Consider the following 20,711-nt stretch of genomic DNA (forward strand, 5'->3'; position numbering starts at 1 on the left):
TTTAAGTTATGATATACATAGTGACTAAAATATGCACAGCCACCAAAACAAAAATCGTGGAAACTGTGTAGATGGTAAACAATGCATTGAACAATTTTCGGTTAAAAAAGCAGAATAGAATACATACATATTAGCAACAATGATGGGAAAATATATCAATACATCAATAATAATAAAAATAAAGGTTCTTGCAAATCAACAGAGATCTTAAAACCAGGGAAAATTCATACATTTAAGTCACCATTGAACTATTTTAAAGTGTGCAATTCATTGACTTTCAGTACACTCACAATGTTGTACAACCATCACTATTATCTAATTCCAGGGCATCTGCATTGCTTCCAAAAGAAATCCCATACCCATTAAGTAGTCACATCCATTCCTACCTTTCTCTCCATCTCTGGCAACCACTAATCTACTTTCTTCTTCTTTTAAGTTGAGGAAAATTGCTACAACATTATAAATGTTGTATTGGTTTCTGTCATACAACCACTCAAACCAGCCACAATTACATACATATACATATATCTATATCTATATCTCACCTGTCTCTTGGGTCTCCCTCCCCTCCCCCAACCCTACCCCTCTAGAACACCATAGAGTACCTTACTGGGCTCCCTGTGTTATACAGCAACTTCTCACCAACTACCTGTTTTATACATGGTAGTGTATATAGAGCTATACTACTTTCTCCATTCATCCCACTCTCTCCTTCCCCCACTATGTTCACAAGTCTGTTCTCTGTATCTTCGACTAATCTACTTTCTAACTCAATGAATTTGCCTCTTCTGGACATTCCATATAAATGGAATCACATGATATGTGGTTTTTTGTGCCAGCCTCTGTCATTTAACATATTTTCAAGGTTCATCAGTGAATTAGTACATCATTTTATGGCTTCCCTGATAGCTCAGTTGGTAAGGAATCTGCCTGCAATGCCAGATCCCGGCTCGATTCCTGGGGTCCGGAAGATCCCCTGGAGAAGGGATAGGCTACCCACTCCAGTATTCTCGGGCTTCCCTTGTGGCTCAGCTGGTAAAGAATCCCCCTGCAATGCGGGAGACTTGGGTTCGATCCCTGGGTTGGGAAGATACCCTGGAGAAGAGAAAGGCTACCCACTCTAATATTCTGGCCTGGAGAATTCCATGGACTGTATGGTCCATGGGGTTGCAAAGAGTTGGACATGACTGAGCAACTTTCACTTTATGGCTAAAAAATATTACATTTTATGGATATGCCACATTTTGTTTATTTATTCATTAGTTGGTGAATCTTTGGGTTGTTTTCACTTTTTAGCTATTATGAATAATGCTCTGTGGACATCTGTGTACAAGTTTTTGTTTGAACACCTGTTTCCAATTCTCTTGGGTATATAATTAGTAGTGGAATTGCTGGGTCTCCTGACAGAAATTCTATGTCTAACTATTTAAGGAACAGACAATCTGTTTTCCAGTGGCTGCACTGTTTTACATCCCCATCAGCAATATATAAAGGTTCCAGTTTCTCTACAATCTCAACAACATCTGCCATTTTCTGTTTTGTTTTGTTTTTTAATTATTCAAGCTGCCCAAGTGGTATCTCATTGTGGTTTTGATTTTGCATTGCATTTGAGTGTCTATTCAAGTGCTTACTGGCCATGTGTATATATTCTCTGAAGAAATGTCTGCTACTGCTACTGCTAAGTCACTTCAGTCATGTCCAACTCTGTGCGACCCCATAGATGGCAGCCCACCTATACACACTTTTTCAAAACTTTTCATCTTATATTGGAGTACAGCCCATTAACAATGTTGTGATGGTTCCAGGTGGACAGCAAAGCGACTCAACCACACATATACATGTATCGATTCTCCCCTAGACTCCTCTCCCACCCAGGCTGCCACAAAACATTGCAGAGTGCCCTGTGCTATAGGATAGGCTCTTACTGGTTATCCATTTTAAATATAACAGTTTCCACTCATTTTTTAAATTGGTGTTGTTTTTTTTTTGTTGTTGAGTTGTAAGAGTTCTTTATATATTTGGGTACTATTTATATATTTGGGCTTCCCAGGTGGCACTAGTGGTAAAGACCCTGCTTGTCAATGCAGGAGAAGTAAGAGACACGGCTTTGATCCCTGGGTGGGGAAAATCTCCTGGAGGAAGTCATGGCAACCCACTCCAGTATTCTTGCCTGGCAAATCCCATGGACAGAGGAGCCTGGTAGGCTACTGTCCATAGGGTTGCTAAGAGTTGAACATGACTAAAATGATTTAGCATATATGTATATATTTGGATACATATATATTACTAGATGGACTTCCCCGATGGCTCAGAGAGTAAGGAATCCATCTGTAATGCAGGAGACACAGGAGGCACAGGTTTGATCCCTGGGTCAGGAAGATTTCCTGGAGAAGGAAATGGCAACCCACTCCAGTATTCTTGCCTGACAAATTCCATGTACAGAGGAGCCTAGAGGGCTACAGTCCGAAGAGTTGCAAAGAGTCAGACAAAACTGAGCGACTAAGTACATCTTACTAGATATATGATTTTCAAATATATTCTCCCACTTTGTTGGGGTACCCTTTCACTCTATCAATAGTGTCCTTTGATGTACAAAAGTTTTAAATTTTGTTGTGGCCTAATTTAACTATTTTTTTCACTTGTGTTTTGTGCTATATCTAAGAATTCTCAATGGAGGTTTTATAGTAAGGAAAAATATTTTTTTCTTACTTTGGTTATTTAATTAAACATTCACTATAAAACTGACTTAAAACCACAAATTGTGTCCTCAAAGCAGTAATAAAACTGCAAATTCCATTGTGCTTAAACCACTAGATGGCACCAGCAAGCACTATAAATATAGACAGTGCAAATTCCTTAAGATTTCTTTCCATGAGGTTATATAACATCCCCAGAGAGACTGCTGGTGTTAAGTCTGAATAATAATTCTTACCTTACGACTACTTTTCATGAACTTGTTAAAAAATGAACATGCAGCTGATATGAGGTTTTTGCTTTAGAAATGCTCTTGGTAGATAGTCATAACCTTGTGTTTGCAGGAAACCACTGGAGCGTCTTATTTAACATAGCAAATGGGAATACAGGCATCATGCGCTGCCATCCCCAAAGTTTCTGAGTAGATTGGGGGTGGGGCCTGAGAATTTGTATTTTCTAACAACTTGCTGCTGGTGGTCTGGGGACCATACTTTGACAACCACTGGACTAAATAGTCATTTTAGCTGATTAGGTTGAATATTTACATAGACTTAGATCCTGGTGACCCTGTGACTCCAGCACAGTGACTGGAGGTAGAAATCCATCGTGAATAGGGTCAATAGCACCAATATATCAAGTAGCCAAATGAGCAACTGAGAACCATGCTCTACTTCAGAGTTATAAAGGCAGCATGGGAAAGAACTTGAGTTCTGAAAATAAGCTGGATATGGGTTAGAATCTCAGAACCTTTACTTCATTATTTTGATGGTTCTCTCTTCTATAAATAGGGAAAGTGGGAATACCACATACTCCATGGGACACTGTAAAGATCAACTAATGTAAGGGAATGGCAGTGTTAGTCACCTTTTTTGCTTTGCTTAAAAATCACCAATACAATATTGTAAAGTAATTAGCCTCCAATTAAAATAAATAAATTCAAATAAAAAAAGTCATAAAAAGTCGTCAATGGACTGGCTACATATTGATAATCATTAAAGCTGAGTAATGAATACATGGGGGTCATTATATTACTATTTTTACTTTGGTGTATATGGGAAATTTTCCATAAAAAAAGAAAATCTGAATATCAGACTAGAAAGAAAAAGTGGTGCTATCCCCCCAAATTTTAAGCTCCCACTATACATTTTGAAAAGTTAAAATTCTTTAGCTGGTATCTAAGATCCTTTATAATCTAGTCCCAAATTACCTCTCATCAGTATCATCTCTCATCACTGTTGTCTGTACTGTAATCATATCCCAACCACAACAAGTCATTCTGGAAAATGACATTTACTATCACGTTTCCAATTAAGTTATTCTCTTAGCCTGCAATGTCATTCCCCTTCTCTCACCTACTCAAATAGTAATAATGATGGCTAACAGGCAACTAATATTTATTAATGGCTTACTAATATTGCAAATGCTTTACAAAACTGATTTAACCAGTTCCTCCTTAGTGTTTCTATAATTTGTATATTGCATGGGTATTACTGCAAGTCATGGATTAAGTCTTTTTCAGGCACAGAGCCTGGCAGATAGCAGATGCTCAAAGACATTTACAGAATAAATGAAAGAATGCTTTACTCTACAGAGTTTAATATAGCAACAAAAATGCCCTGAATTAGCCAGCTTAGAGGCACTCTGCGTGTGTGTGTCTGTGTGTGTATGTGTGTGCGCACGTGGACGCACACATGTGCACCCACACGGAGTTGCTCACTTGTGTTCAACTCTTTGCATCCCTATGGACTATAGCCTGCCAGGCTCCTCTGTCCATGGAATTTTTTGGCACGAATACTGGAGTGGTTTGCCATTTCCTACTCCAGGGGATCTTCCCAACCCAGGGGTTGAACCTGAGTCTCTCGTGTCTCCTGCATTAGCATGCAAATTCTTTACCATTGTGCTACCTCGGAAGCCCATAGGCAAGCTATTCTCACTGTATTCCAGTTAAGAGAAAAACGTATCATTAATCATGTACCAAACACAGTAAAGGCATCTCTTGGCTTCAGCAATTCAAACGAGGCTTAACGAATTTACATTAGGTAGGAGGTGGGTCAAGTGATTGGAAGTATCTTCTACCAGACAGAGATTAATTTTAAAATATTTCTTTCATCATATCATCACGTTCCCCAGAACATGATGAGAATATTAAGAATTCTGGGAACCCAACCAGAACTCCCCAAATTTTATAGGGTTACAGAATTCATTAACTTACCTATGTACCAATTTTTCTGGTTGATAAGAATAAGATAGCTGGAGGCCTTCCGGCCTAGGTGTATTATTGCTCATGTTCATAAAGTTAATGCAGGAGGTACAAAACTTAAGAAATGGTTAGAATTCAAAGCAAAAGAAGTAGATGATTACCCTATGACTGGCTCTACCCCTGCCTCAAGTTAACTACAGTTGTTTGAACCAGTGATGGTCTGAGAGATGAAGTTCAAAGCAATTTTGGGTAGTACTGTCTCAACCTGGTTTGTGTTTACTAGGTAGATCGCATATATGGACTTTGATAAAAATCCAATAATTAAAAAGAATTAGTTCCCTAAAACAGAATTAAATTACTGGGAAAAAAAGGAGAGAGCTTGAAAATGCTTTATAAAAACTCTTCCATCACAGTACTTATCCTTATCACACAGAGTACTTTATCACTGTCTATCACAGTACTTAGTAACTATATCATTTGGATTATTGCTGCAATCTCCTATTGCTCGGCATACAGTTGTCCCTCCCACCAACTCATTTGCACACTGCAGATAGGAGGATGCTTCTAAATTGCCTACTGGAAGGGCTGATATAAGCTACAATTACCATCTATCACCCTTTAGTAAGGAGTCTCTTAACTGCAGATAACAAAGATTCAACTCAAAGTAACTTGCACAAAATGGGAGTTTGTTGGCTCAGGTAAACAAATCACAAGGACAAGATGATGCTTGCTCAGGAACTACCCAATTCAAGGACAGTCTCTGCCCCTCTCCTCTGCTCCTCACTCCCAGCTTTACTCTGCCAAGTTTCTCATCACTGCTTTTCCCTGAGTTGGTCTGAGTCTCCTAGTGGGAAGAATAGGCCATTTTCAACTTATCTTTCACCTTCCATCCCAGAGATCACCTAATTTAGGTCAAGTGCCAAAATCTGCTCAATAACCCTGAGGAAGGGGCAGGGGTGTGATGCTCTCTCCTGCATACCAGCTTGGCCTGTAAGTTTACCCCTGTGGTCAAGAGAATAGGATTTGAGGGAGAGAAGGGATGCAGAGTCATATATGTTTTATGTCTTGGGATTCCATATAAAAAATGCCACTACTAAAAAGGTTTGGAACTACTGCATTAGACAAAGTTTTGTGAAATTAATTTCTTTTCCAGCTTATACAAATTTTTACCAGTGTTATATAACATCATTAGGCTTACCTTTCTGATATGGGACTTGAGTATGGGCTCATTTTTCTTTTTTTTTTTTCAGCATGTGAATTCTGACTGGCATATTATTTGTTTAACAGATACATATTAAATACTACCAGTATGTCAAACTCTGAACTCAGCACAGAAGACACAGGGGTAAACAGACAAGATCCTTCCCTTCACGGAACTTAACAAACCAAAAGGAAAGACAGACAAATAGGCATTGTAAGTGCCTATTTTATGCTAAGATTTTATGCTATCATTAGGAGTTATGAAGCAAAAAGACAAGAGGGCTGTCCAGAATAGATAATGATTAAGTGAAAATCTTAATAAGCAAGAGTTAGCAAAACCAAGGAGGAGAGGGACAGATAGACGTCAACAAAGAGGAAAAGCCTTTGTGAAAACCTAGAGGCAAGAGAGGAATATTGGAAGAACTAAAAGATGTACATTGTTGGGATAACAGGGAAGAGAAATGGGGAGAATAAGTGAAGAATCAAGAGGTAAGTCCTGTCCAGATCATGCAGTCAGAAGATTTTTTGTTTTGCTTGTACTTTAATTTAAATGCAATGAGTCGTTAATGAACATAGTCTAGCAGTCAAGTAAAATACGTGGTTTGGAAGCATTCTCCTAGCTGCACTGTAGAAATGGGTTGGCAAGATACAGGGCAATAGGAGATTGCTGCAATAACCCAGATGAAACAGGATGTCTGGAAGGTAGTAGATAAGTAAGAAATGAAATCAACAAGATTTAGTGATTAACTAGATGTTGAAAGAAAGGCAGAGGGGAAAGTAAACCTTTACCTCCAAGTGTCTGATCTAGGCAGGTGAGTGGATATCATACATTGAGCCAAGAACACAAGAAGAAGCGCAATTGGAGAAGACAATGGTTTAGCTCAAGAGACAGTATGATATATAAGTGTGAAGCTCAGAGAAGAGAAATAGTGACTGGTTAAAATTTAAGTCTGTAAATTACATGCTAAATGTTATTTTTTCATCAGAGTAAAGCCGACCCAATTAAGATAAAGTAAATGCCTGATTATATCTACTTCACTCCCAAAATAAATCTTCAGTGCCTCCCCTCTCTTATAATTGGGGCCTGCTTTTGTAGCTTCCACTCTTGTCACCCTTGATTCATACAGATCACTAGGTGCAAGTGATAATAATTCAACAGCCTGCCTTACTATTTCTGCTTCTTTTCAATTAAACAGATCCAAAAGCTTGAAATAGACAATTTTTATTTCAAAGCCGAATCAGATACAACCCAAAAGCTACATGTATTTCTTATAAATTTAAAGTAAGGTAAAAACTTTTAAAGCTTACAATAAAAGTGTCCCAACTATAAGTTTGACAAGGACATGCATGATAAAGATGCATCTGAGCCCTGTCTAGCATTTACATGACAAGGCACAAGAATGTTCTCTAAGTACGCTTGTTTGTTCAATTTCAAACCAGTAGATGTGCACAAACTTCTATCCCTATAGAGATCTGCATGCACAACCATAAATTTCATATTCATTGATACATTAGAATTCATATATATCCTCAGAAATGGCAGGATAAGCATTCTTTCAAGGTTTATACAAATATGAGTTAATCTGGCAGTATGAGATTCTCAGTGGTCTTCACCATGCAAAAATTTGGTAGGGAACTCACTCAAATGTAACTTTTAAACACAAATTTTGTTTCTGACTACTTGGTACCAATTGCTATGGGAAGAAGTCTATAATATCTAAATTGAGAAACCATGAGGCTTTTGTTTTAATCATTTTAATAGTCTGAAAAAGCTGAAAGGCTTCTGAATGCTTTTGAACATCCATATTCTTTTCAGATTCCTTATATATTACTTATATTATATATATATATATATATATATATGTTCCTTACATATTACAGTATTCCTTTATATATTACTTTTGCTTTCTTTATTCATTTGATCAACTTGATCTCTAAAATCAGTTGAGTTTGGAACCCAAACTCACAGTAGTAAATACTCAAAATAGTAAAGGAAAATTGGGATATCCTAAAGACAAATTCAGAGGCTTAGAATTATAGGGTGTTCCACTACACATTTATTTTATAGGAAAGTATAAATTCCTGGAACTTGTTTGAAGAGGGAAATTAATTAGGAGTTAGGAGAAAGAAAATGTGTCATTTTTCTAAGCATTTGATGCAATTTCCCCTAACGTAAGAACTTTAAACAGTGGCCTCCTTATATAGATCCAGGAAGGGCAGAGATTTTGTAGTAACAGAGCTATGCTGAAATCTCTTGAGTTTCCTTAATGAAGCCTAGAAAAAACAAACTCTTCTTTTTCTGAGAGCAATGGGCATTCTAAATAGTCTTTGAAAAATGTCAAGAATATAAATATCAAGATGATGATAAATAAGAGCTGTCTTAAAATTAAATCATGAAATTCTAGTCCTCCTTTATTGATGCAAAACAATGATTGCTGCCTGCATTTGTGTATCTTTCTGAGAAGACTTTAAGCTGCACTTAACTAGGATGCAAAGAGAAAGTAGATTTTTACAAATTTAAAGAGATCAAAGCAAGTTCTGGGTTAAATTTGCATCACTGTAAATATCTTTAATATATGGTTGAATTTGTCAATTGATATAAAGTAAAATTAGAAACATGTCACCTAAATTTTTACTTGGTTATTTTATTTAAAAGCACTGAGTTACTTCAGGTTCTATGAAAGAGGAAAACAAAGCTTCTATCTGTGAATTACAAAGCCAGGAAAGGAAAATTTAATACTGCTTTTCTGTAAAGTCTGTATCATCCTCTTTCAGTTACTTAGAAGCATGTGTCATCTAGTTGTGAATGTGCTAAAACCATCTCAATATTTGGGTTGCAACCTCAAAGCAGCATGGTCCAATAGAAAGCCTTGAACCACATACACCTGCATTCAAATCTCAGACCTACCACTTAACTAGCAACGACACTTTGGGGAAACACTGACCCCAATTTAAATTCCTGATCTGATAAGAGACTAGAGAGTATGGTACTTACAAAAGACGGTTATTAAAATAATAAAGCTTAAATATTTCTATATTCTACCCAAGAATTTCACCTATTTCCCATAGAGGACCTATAATACAGGATTTTGATGAAAGATTTGGTTTTGAGTCTTGATTCTATTATGTACTTAAGCTGTATAACCTCTCTAAGCCTCAGTTTCCTCATCTATAGAGAGATAAGAATAGTATCTCCTCATGAGGTCTGTAAAATAGTATACTGTTTTAAGTCCCTTGTTTCTTTTACTAGATCTTTTTAAGATTTTTGTAGTGGTTGCCTGAGGATTACAGTTAACACTTTAACGTAAGCAAACTGGTTTGGATTAATGCAAACTTAATTTCAACAGAATACAAAAACTATGCCCCTTTATAGCTCTACTCTCTGTCTTCTGTGCTATTATTATCATAGAGATATATCTTCATACAGTATAAGCCCATCAAAACTTTATAATGTTTGCCTTAGGCACTATATTTTATTTTATTTATTTTTTTAAAAATATAATTTATTTTAATTGGAGGTTAATTACTTTACACTATATTTTAAATCAGACTTAAATTATCTACTCCTTTTGCAGACTGGATCATCTCAACTGATCTTTAAGTTCATGGATTTTTTTCTTTTGTTGGTTCAGCTTTACTGCCAAATCCTTCTCTGTGTTTTAGTTGCTGCACTTTTCAACTTCAGAAATTTCTACTTGGTTTCCTTTTATAATTTCTGTCTCTTTGTTGATATTCTCTCTTTGGTAAAACATTGTTCTCATACTTTCTTTTATTTCTTTGGACATGGTTTCATTTAGCTCTTTAATCATATTTATGATCTTCGTTCATAAAGAGGTGATTTAATAGAATCTTTGTCTAGTAAGTTCTAGTATGGGCTTCCTTGAGGTCAGTTTCTATTGGCCCCTTTTTGTTTCTGTGAATGGGTTATATCGTCTTGTTTCTTTATATGTCTGGTTTTTGGTTAAGAATAGGACATTTAAATATAATGTGGCAATTCTGTCCTGCACTAAGTTGCTTCAGTTGTGTCTGACTCTTTGTGACCCTGTGGGCTGTAGCCTGCCAGGCTCCTCTGTCCATGGGATTCTCCAGGGAAAGATACTCGAGTGGGTTGCCGTGCCCTTCTCCGGGGGTCTTCCTGACCCAGGGATGGAACCTGTGTCTCTTATGTCTCCTGCATTGGCAGGCAGGTTCTTTACCACTAGTGCCACCTGGGAAGCCCAGAAATCAGATTCCCCTCTCCCTAGGATTTGTTGTTGCTGCTGCTATTTGTTTATTTAGTGATCATGTTTTATCTCTGCGCTCCAGGGAATCTCAGAACTTTGTAAGGAACTTCATGCACTCCACAAATACTTCATTTAAAAGCTTTAATGTATATCATTTCAACTGTCTTTTAAATATCCATGAATTTTAGTCCCTCAGACATTCATTATTTTCCATCTCACCCTTCTGCTAAACAATCTTCATTTTTAATAAACACAGCAGAATTACCAATCAAGTAAAATTATGTGACAAAGGTGAGTAAATTAAAGCAGCATACTTCAAGGGACTCACACCAAGACTATACTGGCCTGAGTATATACTTTAGGAAATCTCTTTTGCCCCATCCCAGTCTCAAATCTATTTTGTCACTCACATATATACTTGGAGGCAAAAATAATTAGAGTAGCTTTCCTTATAATGGAAGCTGGGGATATAATCACATAATTTTTGCCCTCCACAAATTATCTGTGAGAATTTACATTTTTTGCTTTCATTTTAATAAATCATTTTAAAGGATATAATTTAACCCAGGATTATACAGATGATCATCTTTTATTGGAGTATTGCCATGTGATTTCTGTGCCAATGCTTTTGTTTACAAACAGTGGGCCTAGCAGTTTTACTCCAGTGGTCCTAGGTTAAAGAGAATAGATTCTGAACTTAAAATGACGGTAAACTGAAAATGTCAATGACATACTTGAAACACAGTGAAGATAAAATGACATCAGTGGATGCTATACTAACAAAGCAAACAGGGTGGTGAGAGAACAGAGTCACTATAGGCATAAGGTAGTACAGGCACTGAGAACTCGACCCTGAAGAGAATATCATAACTTACATTTCGAGGAGCAATTTAGGGTCAATGGATCATTATCAGTTATTATATTTAATTAATTGTCAATTTGAATTTCACTGATTTTATAGATTTGCTTGGGATTAAATAACTGTTTTGGTTTTATACTTGTAGAAAAGCCAAAAGCATACATTTTTAACCCAGGCTTTTTTATACATATTTATATAACAATGTAATCAAAATAATCTAAGAGCCTGCCTACAGGAATTTTTGCCCATGAAAAACAGGGTCCTAAATTATTCAAAGGTAAAAAGTTTCATCATTCTTTCAGTTTTTACTCCACCACAGGGCATGCCTCCTGCTTAGTTAAATAGCAGACTTTTGTTTACCAACTGTACCACTCCCATACTAAAATGGGGCTCTTCCTCGGCTATGGTCCTGATGACCAACAGGAAGTGATGATATGGGTATAGTTTCATAGCTGGAAGCAAGAAGATGTGAAGAGACAAAAGACTGAAGGAGGACACAGAAAGGAGAAAGTCTATTAACATGACTGAAACTCAGATCTTTAGGTACGTAAACCAGAAAAACATAAATGTCAGTAAACAGGACTGTTGAAAATAGAAGAATTTTTGGCATTCCAACTTAGAATGGAATCTAGAATTTTCCCACATTCATCTTTTGATTGTGTTATTTAAATATCATCTTTTGAGTGCACTTTTGAGACTGAAGTATTGAAACGCCAAAAGTATTTAGCATGAAGAATATAAAGCCTTAATTTTAATTCAGGAAGCATTATTCCAGATATAGGCAATCTGAAAGTTTCTCACACTGAAATTTCAGGGAAGAGTTAATACGCATTTCTAGGATATACAGAACCATTAATGGAAAGGAAATAGATTAGTGCTCTTCTGAACTACAACAAGTGTTGTACTGAATGGGGTCTGATCTTTTATAGCTCAAAGATAGCCTCTGACAGGAACAATCTTAGATATATGGTCCATTAATATATGATAGCTACATTTCTTTGCACCTGAATTTTCTATTAATTTGTACTATGATACAAGGACTTAATTCTATAGCAAAGGGGAACTCTGCTCAATATTATGTTAATGGTCTAAACGGGGAAAGAATTTTTAAAAGGATGTATGTATATGTATATGTATAACTGAATCACTTTGCTGTACACCTGAAACTAACACAATATGGTTAATCAACTATACACCAATAAAAAAAAGTTAAAAAATAATTATTCAACAGTTCAGTTCAAAAAGTATTTCTTGAGGTTCTACACTGTGCCAAGAATGATGCTAAGGGTTGAGTCTGTGTTTATATGTGTGTATTTGAGTACATAACCATGAAGAATTTGGCCAAGTATTGGAGACAAGCATGTAATAGTATGATTTAATTATACAGGGTTCTAGTAGAGAGGCACTGGAACAAATGTGGAGGTTTAAGGAAGATTTTCTGGAGGAAATGATGCCTGAGCACATGTGAAAACCTTAAGAATTACATTGGTCACATTTTAAATTTTAAAAAGTGGCTCAATTCTTAGCAACTGATTTAGTATTTATCAATGCTTACCTAAGACTAACATAATTTTGATTATTTTTGTTTTCCTAATAAATCAATTCAGTAGGTTTTAAAATGGTTTTTAAGTTGTACTCTAAAGCTGATTTAAGATTACAAATGTTTTCTAAAAAATACAGTAAGGATAAGAACCACAGACATTTTGGTCTTTACATTTAATAAAAGCGGGCTCTGAGTTAAACGTGTAAAGCAAAATGTTTTCATATTTTAATAGAGTAGTCAAGTATAAGGGGGGTTGCAGTGGGAGGCATATCGTTACTCAGTGTATCAAAGCTTTCAAGTGTAGAGTCCATGGAAAATAATTTGGCTTTTCTTATTATAAACATTCACATGTCCATACTGAAGTCAGTTCCAGCAACAAGCTCTGCTGTGCTCAGCAGTAATCGAACACAGAAAAAGCATTAGCTCAGGACATTCAAAAAAGAAGGAAGGAAGGTCAAGAAAGACAGGATCCATTTTTCTGCAAGAACAATGATTCCGCTTCTAAAAGTTATAACTAAGCATTTTTGTACCCACTAAGTAAGACTGCAGGTGTAACAGACTGTGCCTTAAATATCTTTTTAAGTAATGGTTTAAAATTATCAGACAAAAATTAAGTTTCTGTTTTTTATTCCAAAGTTCCATACATGGTACCTATAATAGATTTCTTTAAAGAGATACAGAGGTTTATTCTGATTTTAAACGCTGCCTATTTGGTAAAAACATTCCAGTTTTTCTCTGTTAGATTTTGATCTCTTAGAGAAAACTATCTGGTTTACAGGAAATCTATGAAGATGGTGAGTGACTCTTCCTGTAATCAAGAAGTAAAATTCAGGGAGCTTCTTCAACAACATCTGACTGTTTTTTCAGTCTCCTCTGGCAAGAGCCATTAGAGTTTTATGCAACAGTGCTAATAGCCTCTATGTAGAAGGTGCAATCAAAGCCAAACTAAAAAGGCATTTATGATTATTCTTAGCTCTAATTTCATAGAAGCAGGACAAATAAATTTTAGCCCTAAGTGGGAATCAGCTTCCTTAGCCTTTTAAACTCATAACTACCAATAGCCTGAAGACTGAAAGTGTTACAACATTTAAATAGAATGAGGCTTTGTGTGTATGTGTGTGTGTGTTCATTCTAGGCTTATCACAAAAGCACCACACTTTTAATACCTAAAGGCCTTTTAAAAAGCAAGTTAGTATTTTATTTGATATGAATGGGTTTGATCAGACACATGCAAGTCTACAAAATGCAGTTTCCAAATATTAGTTTAATATCAAAGAAAATAATGTATGTAATGAGGTTAGTATCAATATGAGTGGAAAATAATAAGTAGTCAATGAATAAGCTATTTTGATATTTTTATTCTCCTTTAAGGGGCCAGAGGTCATCTGGATCTTGTTAAATGTTGTATCTCCAACAAAAGGCACACAGAAGGCACTGAGTAAACATCTGTTAAATTATCAATGAATGAATGCCCTGCAATGAAAATGTGAGCTAACCGTACTATATCTTCCATATGTAAAGTAGTATGTAAGAGAATATAAGTATTTAGTAAAAATATGTTGGCTGTCAGTTTGTTTGGTATAAAATATGAACTCCAACTCTATTAATGTATCATCACTATCTTTAGCATTAACTATCTTATCCATTTAATGATCCATTCTTTTCTTCAACTTTTAACTGTTCTGAAGAGTTGTTTACATAGCACAAAATAAAAACGTGCAATTTACCAGTAGGAAAAAATTAAAATAATATTAAATTAAGAGTATTACATTCATCCAAACTGTTGCTCTTATAGGTATATTTATTTAATTTTAAAACACAGCTTTGATAACATCAGGAATAGGTACTTTTGCACATAGTTTTTCAGGTATAAATTGATATAATCTTTGTGGAAGGTAATGAGTCTATACAGAAAATATTAACAAATCTTTGTTTTTGACCAGGGAACACATTTCTTAAAGGCTGTCTTAAGGAAGTTATCAAAGAGGTATACAAAAATTAGTATTAAAAAATCGTCACTACAGATTTATATAAACGGACAAAGTGAAGTGAAGTCGCTCAGTTGTGTCCGACTGTTTGCGACCCCATGGACTGTAGCCTACCAGGCTCCTCCATCCATGGGATTCTCCAGGCAAGAGTACTGGAGTGGGTTGCCATTTCCCTCTCTAGGGGATGTTCCCGACCCAGGGATTGAACCTGGGTCTCCTGAATTCCAGGTAGATGCTTTAACCTCTGAGCCACCAGAGAAGCCCAAAAAGGGACATGAAAATCTATGGCATGTTAATATAATAAAATACTATGCAGTCATTAAAATCACATTTTCAAGTAATATTTAAAGGCAAGAATATTTCAAAATGCATTTTATATGAAAAAAGTACTTGTGAAAACAAAATGATACCAATTTTGAAGCATGTATATACAATATATGCATAGAAAAAATTAGAAGGTATCAGGATAATGCTACCCTCATAGAATGAGTCAGGAAGTTCTCCCTCTGTTTTTTTGGAAGAATTTGGTAATTCTTCAAATATGTGGGAGAATTCACCTATGAAGCCATCTGGTACTACATTTTTCTATAGTGGAATTTTTTTACTATGATTCAATCACTTTACTTATTATAAAATCGTTTACATTTTTCTATTTCTTCTTCAGTTAGTTTTGAGTTTGTGTTTTTAGGAATCTGTCCATTTTGTCTAGGTTATTTATTGGCATCTGTTTTTTATAGTATTCTCTTGTAATCCTGATTTCTGTAATACTGGTAATAATATCACACTTCCATTCCATTTTAGTAATTTAAATCTTTTTTTTGGGGGGGGGGGGTGGGACGAGGGGAGGTATCAGTGTAGTGGATTGAATGGTGGCCCATAAAAGATATATCCATGTCTTGTGACTTCCCTGGAGCTTCAGTGGGTAGGAATCTGTCTTTTCACTGTCAAGGGTGGTGGTTCAATCCCTGGTTGGGCAACTAAAATCCTCTAAGCCCTGTGCAGTCAAAAAAAAAAAGGAAAAGATATATCCATGTCTTAACTCCTCAAACCTATGAAACTGATCTTATTTGGAAAAAGGGGCTTTACATGTGTAATTAAGACTCTCATCCGTTCTTTTGTAAGAGACAGTAGAAAAAGAGACAGGGGAAAAAGTAAGATGAAAACAAAAGCAGAGTGATGCCAGTCTACATGCCAAGGGACTGCTAGGGATTACCAGCAACCACAAGAAACTTGCGGAAGTATGGAATGGATTCTCTTCCCTCAGAACCTCCACAAAGAACCAATCCTGTTGACAGCTTGATTTTAGACTTCGGGCTTCCAGAGTTGTGACAGAAATAAATTTTTGTTGCTCTAAGCCATCATATTTGTGATAATTTGTTATGGCAGGCATAGGAGAGAAATATAGTCAGTCTATCTAAAGTCTGTCAATTTTGTTGACCTTTTCAGAGAACCAACTTCTGGTTTTGCTGATTCTATTGTTTTTCTATTTCTTACCTCATTTATCTCTGCTCTAATGTTTATTATTTCCTTCCTTCTCCTTGCTTTGGTTTAGTTTCCTCTCATTTTTCTAGTTCCTAAGATGGAAGGTTAGGTTAGTGATTTGAGATTTTTCTTCTTTTTTAATGTATGTGTTTACACCTATTACACTTCTCTGATAGCTCAGTTGGTAAAGAATCCGCCTACAATGCAGGAGACCCCAGTTCGATTCCTGGGCTGGGAAGATCCCCTGGAGAAGGGATAGGCTACCCACTCCGGTATTCTTGGGCTTCTCTTGTGGCTCAGCTGGTAAAGTATCCATCTGTAATGCCGGAGACCTGGGTTCGAACCCTGGGTTGGAAGAACCCCTGAAGAAAGGAAAGGCTACCCACTCCAGTATTCTGGCCTCGAGAATTCCATGGACTGTACAGTCCATGGGCTTGCAAAGAGTTGGATATGACTGAGCAGCTTTCACTTAAACCTATTACAGGCTCTGGAAATCAACCAAAAGCAAACAATATATTGAAAAACTGTTGACCTCTGGGTAAGAATACTGGCAAGGTGAGGCATTTTTGCCTAGGGTTGGTCCCATCTCCATTCAGTTACGTAATAGTTCTATTAGGATAATGGTGGCAATGAAAACCAGCAGGTTCACTGCCAGAGAGACTAACTTGATTTGGAGCAAAGGGTTAAAAAACTCATGTCCAGAGGGTTTTGTTTCGTTTTAAGATAGGCAAGAAGTAGATTTATTCAGAGAGAAACACACTCCACAAAGTATGGGCCATCATAGAGGGTGAGTACCCTGTCTAGAGATATTTAACAAAAGTAGTAATCTTGGTAGGAAGTGCATCAGGAAAACCAGTAGCTCTGCTAGTCTGAGACTATGGTCCTAGTCTCATCTGAGGTGATCATCTGAGCAGATTAGCCATAAATTTAACATAAAGATCCTGGAAATGAAACAGCAGAAACTTACCATGTATCCCTAACTGATAGTGAAGCATGAGGTAGATGCCAACCCATGACCCCCACCTCCCACCATAAAGCAATTGGAGATTCATTCTCTATTGACCGAGACTCCAAGACAAGAGTAACAGGACAATTAAGCGAGGAGGCTGGGCCCTGCCCAGACCACATATCTCTTATTCCTGAAGTCCCAAAACCTCCCTGACCACATATGCACAGAAAAGCTACTTGCAGGCCAAAGAGGGGAGCAATGTCAAGGGATGAGCTACCCATACGCCTCTTCGGTAGGATCCATCCTGGCTAAGAAATGTGTGCACCACAGGAAGGATCCTAAGAATACCAAATATGGACTGTGAATAAGGCAAAGCAAAATGACTGCCCAAAGGAGAACCAGAAGAAATGCCCATATAAATGATTTAAACTGCCAAGAGGGCATGACTCAGAGACTCTTCCTCTGAGTTTGCCTGTGTGTCTATCCACACATACCGTACTCTTTTTTTCCTCTTAATAAATACTTTACTTGCTTCACTACTTTCTGTCTTTCTGGAAATTCTTTTCTGGACAAAGGACCAGGGCCCTTGTCACTGATCACTGGTCTAGTGGCTAGGATCTGGTGCTTTTACTGCTGTAACATGGTCTCAATCTCTGGCTGGGAATCCAAATCCCGTTCCAAGCCTTTGTAGGCTGAGGCCACACAAGATTAATAGGAAGGCTATTTGTACATCCAGATGAGACCTTCGAAGACACAGGAGGAAAAAAAGCAAGGTAAGAAGGACTAGACTTTGAATACACTCCCCAGCAAAAATCACATTTACCCAAAGGGTAATAGCCTTACTGGTTTGAGATATTTGAGTGCAATTTCTGACCAATCACAGACTGACTACCAAACTATGCAGACTCAGGGATGAATCACCGAGATCCAGGCTTAAAAATAAGAATAAAAAAGAAACTGAGCAAAGAGACCAGTAGCAGCATACAGCAGAATAGACAGATTCTGCAGAATTAGTCTGGGCACACAATGACCCAATCAACTACCCAACTCAACAAAAATAACCCTTAGCGGGTAGGATGGGGTAAAGAACCCAGATCTTTCAGAATTGTAATTTCAGAAGTCCAATTTTCAACAAAATATTATGAGATATGCAAAGAAACGTTAAAATGTCTGCCATACTCAGAGAAAAAAAAGAGGCAATAAATATTGCCTGAGAGGCCAATATATTTGATTTAGTAGAAGCAGACCTTAAAGCAAGTTTTATAAAATGTTCAAAGGTAAGACTTCCCTGGTGGCCCAGTGGTTAACACTCTATGTTCCCAATGTAGGCAGCCTGGTTCGATCCCTGGCCAGGGAACTAGATCCCACATACTGCAAGTAAGATCCACTGCAGCCAAATAAGTAAATAATTAGAAAAAAAAAATGTTCAAAGGAAATTTTGCTCAAAGAATTAAAAGGAAAATATAATAACCACTTAATGAATAAGGAATCTCCATAGCTGGATATCCATGCATTGAGAAATAAAAGCAATAGATGACACAAAGCCTTGCACATGAATGAACTGCTGGTACATGGTACAAAGTTGATGAAATCTCAAAAAATACCATGCTAAGTAAAAGAAGCCAAACACAAAAAGCCACAAATTGTATGATTCCATATATATAAAATCTACAGAAAAAGCAACCCACAGACACATAAAACAGACTGGTGGTTGTCTGGGGCTGACAGTGGGAGCTGGCATTAGCCGCAAACAGGTATAAAGGAACTTTTAGGGGTGACAGAAGTTTTCTAAAATAAAATTATAAATTTTATAAATTTTCTTGACTGAATTGTGTATTTATCATGGGTGAATTTTATGGTATGAAAATTATCTTAATAAAGCTGTTTTAAAAAACTGTCAATATATTAATAAAGTTACATTCATATGCATTATGAATGAAATATGTAAGGAATATAAGGCAAATATATCCAAAAAAGCAACAGACACTATATAATAGAAAAAAAAAGATGTTCCACATCAGCAGGAAGAAAATTATAAACATTAACTGAATGATGTAAGAAAAAAATCCTGAAAATATAGGTATCTACCACTTTCTGATGGAGAAGGCAATGGCACCCCACTCCAGTACTCTTGCCTGGAAAATCCCATGGACGGAGGAGCCTGGTAGGCTGCAGTCCATGGGGTCACTAAGAGTCGGACACGACTGAGCGACTTCACTTTCACTTTTCACTTTCATGCATTGGAGAAGGAAATGGAAACCCACTCCAGTGTTCTTGCCTGGAGAATCCCAGGGACGGGGGAGCCTGGTGGGTTGCCGTCTATGGGGTCGCACAGAGTCGGACACGACTGAAGTGACTTAGCAGCAGCAACCACTTTCTGAAAGCTTGCTCGATGCTATTTCACTTTTATGAAAGGCTTACATTAGTATATATTTTTTGCTAACTGAAAGAAATCTAAAGAGGATTTTCACTTTAAAAAATAAAGAGAGAGAGAGCAAAAATAGCATTCAGCATTTGTTTTGGAGTGAGTTGTTACAGAGGTAGTGCGCATCCCAAGCTGCGAGACTGGCACTGCCAAGTCCTTCCCCAGAAACTACACTCAGCCTCTCAGCACCAAGCCACCGGAGCTTTGAACTGTGCCTGTTAGCAGCTGTGTTTTATTTACTCTGTGCATTTGTTGGCAAGATGTGTCCTAAGGTAATTGCTCCTTTGTTTTATGCCACTTTGGCTTATAAAAGGTTTCACAGAAACACTCTACTTTCAGTTGACAGAGGAAACCGGTGCTGAGATGAGAAGACTCGAGATTAAAATACATCATCCAAGTAATCTATAAATTAAATGTAATCCCAATTAAACTACACACAGAGCAATAAGCTGATTCTAAAGGTAACAGAGAAGGACCATTACAAATCAATATAATTTTGAAGAACAGACAGTGTGATATTGGACAGGAACAGACAAAAAGACCAATGAAACAATCCCAAAACCAAGAAATAAATGTGCATGTATAAGGGAACTGATTCATAAAAGAGGTCAGTCCAAATCAGATTGTCCAACAGATTTATAATAGAGATGAGTCCAAATTTGACTGTTCAACAAATGGTATTAGGACAAGTGCTTATCTAGAAAGAGGAAATATAGAATTCCTATCTTAAACCATACATACAGGTAAATTACAAAAGGATTAAAGGCTAAGTCTATAAAAAAAAAATTCAGAACATCTAGAAGAAAACACAGATTAATAACCATATGATATCTAGGCAGAAGCATAAAAAATACAATAATGGAAAAGAATGATAATTTATGATTACATAAAAATTCAAATCTTCTGTTCATAGATATAAATTTAAAAGCATTAGGCTTTGTTACTTTTGTAGGGGCGGGGGGTGGCCTGCGCTGCACAGCATGGAGGATCTTAAGTTGTCCAACCAGGAATGGAACCCACTAAGATCCTTGCAGTGGCAGCATCACTGAACTATGGGGGAACTTCCTGGACTTTGTTACCTTTAATATATAACAAACAATTAGTATCCATAACATAAAAAGAATTCCTACAAATCAATAAGGAAAATA

At 36.7% G+C, this 20,711-nt stretch overlaps 1 protein-coding gene across 1 annotated transcript in view; it reads right to left on the reverse strand.

Annotated features, from left to right (window-relative positions):
* FCHSD2 (FCH and double SH3 domains 2) overlaps positions 1-20,711 on the reverse strand; it is a 246,750-nt gene that overhangs the window by 77,179 nt on the left and 148,860 nt on the right. The window lies entirely within an intron of this gene.

The sequence above is a fragment of the Bison bison genome, unplaced genomic scaffold (genome assembly GCF_000754665.1).
Source record: "Bison bison bison isolate TAMUID 2011002044 unplaced genomic scaffold, Bison_UMD1.0 scf7180017864284, whole genome shotgun sequence".
Lineage (NCBI taxonomy): Eukaryota > Metazoa > Chordata > Mammalia > Artiodactyla > Bovidae > Bison > Bison bison.